General features: G+C 37.1%; 1 long non-coding RNA gene across 1 annotated transcript; it reads left to right on the forward strand.

Annotated features, from left to right (window-relative positions):
* Positions 1-5,446: 5,446 nt before the first annotated feature.
* On the forward strand, positions 5,447-6,608 carry LOC122067440. Its single transcript, XR_006136734.1, has 2 exons — positions 5,447-5,635; positions 6,523-6,608. It is a non-coding gene; the product is annotated as an uncharacterized LOC122067440 (long non-coding RNA).
* Positions 6,609-7,386: the final 778 nt, after the last annotated feature.

Consider the following 7,386-nt stretch of genomic DNA (forward strand, 5'->3'; position numbering starts at 1 on the left):
TTGATGTTAACCATTTATGTGCCTTCTGCCACAATCAGGCTGAGTATATTCAGGATACTTTCTTATCCTATGAATTCATCAAGAGAATTTGAATTGCTAGCCCTTTAGGGCTTAGAACTTTGAACCACTCCGCTGCCTCTTTCAATAATCTCCTTATGTACTTTTTCAAGTCAAATACTATACCTAATAATCATATTTTCATGTTCTTTACTACATTCATCATATGCTCCTTTGTTTGAAAACATAGAAATAATATTATTTTCAAAAAAAATCACCTAATCCCCACCTTATTCTATCCCTTGCAAATTAATGGGTAAACCAAGAGCTCAATAGGTGAACCCTTACCCTCCCCACACCATCATCCCCACTTTCCCCAATTTAGTATTTTCCATTCTTATCCATGCTCGAATGTCTAACGTTTTAAATACTAAATCCGGTTGGGCTTATTGCATAATCAAACATGGAAAATGTGTCATATTATCGGATGATTATGCATTGATAGGAGAAACTTTTGAGGCAAGTGCAAAGGCACCATATCTTGGACTAAAGCAGGCAAGACAAAAGAACTGCGACGTTGGGGAAATCTGGAGCCAATGTGGAGATTATTGAGTTTATTGGACTTTTATCAAGATCGATTAATGGATTGGTTCAATGGTCTAAATGGGTTGATGGGGGATGTGGAGAATTGTATTAGGTGGTTGGACTAAATTGGGTCCAAATCTATGTAAAGTCATGTATCATATGAGTTGGTATCAACTACTTATTCTTAGTGTGTTTTCCCTAAGGAGAGAGAGTTAATGGATTTTCTCTACCACAAGAGAAGAAAAAGAGTCAGTGGAAAAGGTTGGAGTCTTTCCAAGTATTGTCTTCCAAGTAAGTGAAAGAGTGAGTATTCCAATATGGGTGGAGTCTTCAAGAGTTGGATCTTTTCAAGATAATGATTCTTCCAAGTGAGTGGAGGAGGTTGGAATATTTCTTCCAAGAGAAGAAATGAGGATAGAGAATGAGTGGATTTTTTCTATAATGGAGAGAGAAAATAATGATGAGTCTATAGAAGGAGAGATCTGTCTACCAATGAGACTCGAGTTGATCTGAGAGTGTTGAGTCAAGATATGTGAAGATCTTTGTGAGAATCTCAAGATGTATAATGTGGGTAGAACATGTATACAAGGACTAAGCAAGGAGCCAAGCTGAGGTTGTGTGTGAATTGGAGATGAGAGAAGGGTGTACATGGGTGTTTGTGTGTCAAATGTCAAGGGTTGTACTACTTCGTTTCTTACTCTTGATTATTAGTGGAAATTTGAATCTTACCCCATTGACGTAGATAGTTTCGCCGAACCATATAAGTATCTGACCTCTTTGTGTATGTGCTTGTTGATCTTGCACATACATTTTTTGTGTGTTTCTCACCATCGGAAGTAGGACATTGCTTCCAACCCATACTTAGTATGTCACGCCCCATTCACATAGAAGTGGACTGGTGACCGGGTTTTCTCTGGGTAACCCAAAACCACCAGGATCATCAGACACAGTAACCATAGCACAACAAGCCACAAGCAATCATGAAATATAATATTTTAGTTCAGCGAAAGTCTTACTATAAATAATTACCTATAATTCCCTATATACTCTTGATACCTAAATTGTTATACATAGTATAATTACATGTGGGCCCGTAGGCATGATATTTACACAAGAAATAGCAATTTAACTATTGAGAGCACAAAAGGAAAAATATATTAAAAGAATCAAAAGAGTATAGTAAATGGAATCTGTCACTATTGTCCTACAACACAACCCTCACACGGGCAGCCGTCACCATGTTTGAATTCTTCGGGGACGCACCAATCCCCCACTGGGGTTTTGTCAGTGAGACCCGGTATGGGCTCCTCTACGGAATAACCTATAAAATTATCTAAAAATGTGTGTACACGAGGGGTGAGCTCACTAGCTTAATAAATGAAAAGAAAGATGCACATAAGCAAATGCAAAGCAAATGATGTTATATGCATGGGATTCATTTTAAATCTATTTCACCTAACAAACATACTAGGTCATAGGTAATGTGATACACACAAATATAGTATGCGTATGCCCTAGGTTCGAGATGCGTTCTCCATCCCGTAATATGTTCATAGGATTATCGAAGAAGGTCCACCGTGAGCACTCAAAAAAGTAACTCGTGGTCGAACCACAGTAGAAATTAAAAGCAGTATGATTGGTCTTTTGAATATATCATGAAGGTTTTCAACTATCCTAATGATTAGCTAGACGTACTTTTAACCACCATGGCGGTCCACGACCGACGCTTCTCCTTAGTGATAACCCAACACGTAAACACCTGTTGGGAAGGGTCGTAGCACGAGGGAATATGAAATCCTAACCATATGCTCCTACATAAGATAGGACAATTGTATCGTACTTCCGTGTCCCATTCCACGGTGTACCAATACATTTGTTTCTAAGCCGACTACGGCATCTAGTCTAGAAATTCCACATATGTTCGGTAAACTGGCATCATAACCATCACATGAATAATCCATTCTCAAGATTTCAAGAAAATAATCATGCATATAGAATTTTAGATACAACATGTTCAGTTCTAAATGCATCATTCATACATCAATCATATACATGGGAATGGCAATCGAAATGTTAATATAGTTTATGAATGCATAGGATGCCAAAAACAATCTAAAAATTAAGATTAAAGTCCTCTCCCCATTTACTTATTTTCATAGAAGAATCTACACTCGCGGTATAGGTAAGATCCGGAATGAGAAGATGAGTCTCTCGAAACCTAGCACAGATAAAGAATTTAGAAATACGTTCAAATCGGGACTATAAATGACGTAAGACATGATCATGATGTGTAAAATAGCGTGAAGAAGATTGTCGATGAGTTTGAGTTCAATTGAAGCTCATTTGGGCTATAGGTGGATCATACATGTGGGTAAGAGAACCCACCTGTGTAATCTACCCAGACCGACGGGTCATACTAGTGGGTCTGGCACCCGTCGGTCTTACCCATTGGTAGAACCAGAGGAGACAGGCATGACTGGTGGGTCACACTGGTGGGTCAAGAACCAGCTGATCTTACCCGCCAGTAGAACCAGAGGGGATAGGCAAGACTGGTAGGTCTCACCGACGGGTCAGGCACCCGCCAGTCTTACCCGTCGATTTTCTCAGATTTTGATGTATTCCTTCTCTTCTTCATTCCACCCCTTGGAACCCTAATAGAGTGGTTCCCACTTCATTTTCCACACATTCTAAGCCTCATCTACTTGATTGTACCTTAGATCTAAGCCATTAACAAGATTTGAGGGAAAAGAATCATACATTTACTTGAAAACTCCAAATATTAGGATTTCTCTTCCCCAAACTCAAATGTCACTTTAATAATCTCCCAAATATTTATTTCCTTCTTAAATCCTTCAAAGGAAACACACATTGGTTTTGTTGTTCCCTAGATTCAACCATACACAAAGGATTTCATCATATCTCAAGGATTTATGGTGTTACTTACCTCAAGATGTAGATCTCAATTATTTTATTTTGATATTCAATTTATTAAAGGAGAAGCCTGTGTGGTTCTTTTATCCTACCACTTTAGTTCCGTTGATGACTACGTCAGGTAGACAGCCGGTACCTTATTCTAGTTTGTTATTATAAGCATGTGTTTGATTTGTAGTGGTGTGTCAGGTTGACAGCCGACACTTATTATAATTAGTCATAACCTGTCAATCTTTTTGCATAGATCCTCGCGCTTGTCCTTGCTTGGAATCTCCATGTAGTGAACCCCCATTAAGTTGGGATAAGGTTTTGGATGTTGTTGTAAGCTAGCAGTCTACTTGATTTTCTTACTCATGAATTTAACAAGGTTCCAAAACCTAAAAATAAGGCTATTGTCCCTATTTCTCACAATATGTCCCTTTCTGTATCTCCATCAATATAAATCCAATCTTCTCCTTGCCCTATCTCATCCTAATCTTCTCCATCCTTAATCCAGGTTGCCAATTACTATTGAAAATATCCATATTCGAAGAACTTCCTTTGAAATTGCATCTCAAAGACCATTTTCATCCTAATATGGTGATAAAACAAGATTATTTTATGAAGAATTCTTATCGAATTTAAGTCTGCATATATTCAACATACTTATCGTATTGCTTTTATCAAAGCTTATTATAAGCTTCAAGTATTCGATATTATTTCTTACTAAGAATGGGGTCCCACTCATTCTCGAAAACAATTTCAAGATTTATTTAGCCTAAAATTAAGGTTATACGATTATAATGACTATATAAGCTTAGGAAACTAACTTCTTATATTAGAATGATCAGGATTCTCATACTAGGTTCATAAAATTTTGCCTTTAGCGCACATTATTAGATGTACCAAATTGGTTCCTAATATGATTTTTCACCTGGGGACCTCCCAGTCATGAATTTCTGGCCCTCGAGCTCAAGGCATCCTTACAAAAATTTCAAGACTTCAATAAACCATTAGGTCCAAGGTCCCTACTTGTCCAACTTTTCTTGCTCTATGAGATCCCATGGATTCTTAGATGAAACTATGATCTCTCTTCAGACAAAGACGATGAGTGAGATTATGTCCCTACCTTTGAATGTTATCTTTCTGTCAAATAGTGGGACAAGTTTGATATTCCCTTATCTCTGGATCAAAGTTTGTGCCCAAACGAGGCATATGTGAAGATATTCCTATTTCAAAAGAGTCCTCCTTATCCTAGCAGGAGGTCCAAACTCATTTGGCCAACATCATTGCATCATGTAAGAAAAAAATATCTCTTTATGTCAAATGACCAGATTCAGGCCCAAATCCTTGCCGCCATTGGTTTTGATCCTGATCCTGATCAAGCATCATCCTCTTCATCATCTATGGATCAAATCGTCAATCTAAAAGAAGAAAGCTTTCAAGAAGCTCAGAAGTCAAAATAATATAAAACAAAGGGGGGTGGAGAGAAAAAAGGCCTCTTGCATCTTGGCCCAGTGCCTTGCTAGATAAGAAGACATTTTGTCTCTTGTCAGGTGTCAAGCGATCACATCTAGTGCCATCTGAGTCAATCTGACGTCTTGGCATGCGTCACGTAGCACTATAAGCGTATTATAGTGATTGTCATGGGTGGATAGTATAGGAATTCACCCACTCTTTGAAACTTACCTCTGGAGAACAATGGTTCTGCCACGTGGAATGCTAGGGTATCTTTTTAGAAGAAGGCTTATCTCTTAGCCGACAATGGACCTCTATCCACGCTGTCCTGAAGACTTATTAGCTTTCACAATCTCCAAAAGAAAAAACAAACCTTATCTTTAAAGATTCCTGCTCTTGAAAACAAGCTCCTCAGTTCAACACCATCCTTATCTGGGCCCATTAAAGAAGCTTTCATCAGATTTAGAGATGCTTTGAAGTCCGTCTTGGCTTATAAAAGGCCGCCTTCTCCTCAGCTTCAAGCATCTGAAAAAATTCTTAATGTTTTTACTTTCATGTCTGTTGAGTGTTTGTAAGAATTTTCTTTTGTGTTAAAGAGTCCTCTTGTGAGTGTTAGTGTTCGTAAAATTTTTTAGTTCGTGAGTGTTTGGCTATTTCTACTACAAGTACTGTGTTCTAAGATTATGTAAGTTTCTCTAAGTCTTTATTTTACTTTCTTTTAGTAAGATTTATGATTGAAGTACTTCATTTTGAGATCTATTTTTTTACTTGCAGTTCAAAATAAAGCTTAGATCATCTTGCTTGCTGTTAAAACTAAAGCTTAGATCATCCTGGGAATCATTCTTTAAAATAAAGCTTAGATCATCTTACTTGCTGTTTAAAATAAAGCTTAGATCATCCTGGGAATCATTCAAAAAGCTTAGATCATCTTATTTGCTGTTTAAAATAAAGCTTAGATCATTTTTTTTTTTTTTTTTTGAATGGTTGGGAGTGTGTTGAGGATTGTGTGTTGTGTTGTATCATTGGGAGATCTCATGATATTTTCATAAAGGTTTTCAACAACAACCAAAACCTTATCCCAACTTAATGGGGTCGGTTACATGGGGATACCAAGCAAGGACGAGCGCAAGGATCCATGCAAAAAGATTGACGGGTTATGACTAATCATAATAAGTGTCGATTGTCAACTTGATGCATAACTACAAATCAACCACAGGCTTATAACGACAAACCATAGTAAGGTAGTGGCTGTCTACCTGACGTACCATATAGATCAGTCAAGCCAATGCGTCCTACATGCACTACGTCCACCACCAAGATAACCACCACCATTTTCATCAAGGTTTTCATTAATTTTAACTTTGGAAAAATATTCCCACAACACCAGTATGCGGATAACTTTCACACACCCCCTCACATATCATTTTTCATCTATTAATTTATAATCATTCTTATTTTCCTTTCTTCATTTAGACAATAAAAAACTGAAAGAAATGGGGTGCTTTGCAGGAAAAAGAAATATGGAGAAGAGGGAAATTGTTTATCATGCTAACTATATATTGTATATTTCAGCACGATGAGATGGATGGCATAAAAAAATTAATTGCTTTTGCAATTATAGATCAAGATGCGAAAGGAGAATTGAGATGGCCATTGGGGAAAAAGACTTTTGGGGACAGATACATTATTGTTGGTGTTTGGCACACCAAAGCTAAAACTTTTAAGAATTCCTCAATAAGGATCAAGTTAAGAGATGCTGATCGATTTGATTTCATGGCTTCAAGTGGGGAAGTTGCAAAGGAAGCTAGTCTGAAGCTGACAAGAATAAATACATTGTTATGGGTAAGTCCAGTTTATCATATGAAAATTCTCTCGTGCCTTTTAACTTCTTAATGAATTACAAAATCTCTTGTTAGATTATTCTAATTATCTCGTATATCCACTATTTTGGTTGGCCGGAAGATAAAGTGAGCAGATAAATTCTTAGAATGAAGCTCCATTGTTGGATGTCCTACAATCATCACAATTTAGTTTGTTTTTTATTCACTTATTATTTTTAACATAGAATGTCATATGATGAGGGTGATTTAATGGTGCTTCACGAAATTTTTTTGCATGTTTGTAGCATGTTTGGTAGTCAGCAAGCCTACCTTTTCCCCATGGATTCATCTATTATGAATGTGACTTGTGTTTAGATCATTCAATCAAGTTAGGAAGCTTACTTATTTTTTCCTATGAATCATTTCTACACTTGGTGGGATGACTTTCTTTTTCCTCTCCTGACAAAGAAGTTGGTGGTATGGCTATTAAGACTATGCCTCAAATCTGGATCAAAGTTTTCTGAACTCAAAAAGACAATTAGGTTCCATGATCCACTAACATCTTGTAGACATGCTTGCTATAACCCATCAACCTAAACCATTTAAATGACAAACA

This window comes from Macadamia integrifolia, unplaced genomic scaffold, assembly GCF_013358625.1.
Source record: "Macadamia integrifolia cultivar HAES 741 unplaced genomic scaffold, SCU_Mint_v3 scaffold2906, whole genome shotgun sequence".
NCBI lineage: Eukaryota > Viridiplantae > Streptophyta > Magnoliopsida > Proteales > Proteaceae > Macadamia > Macadamia integrifolia.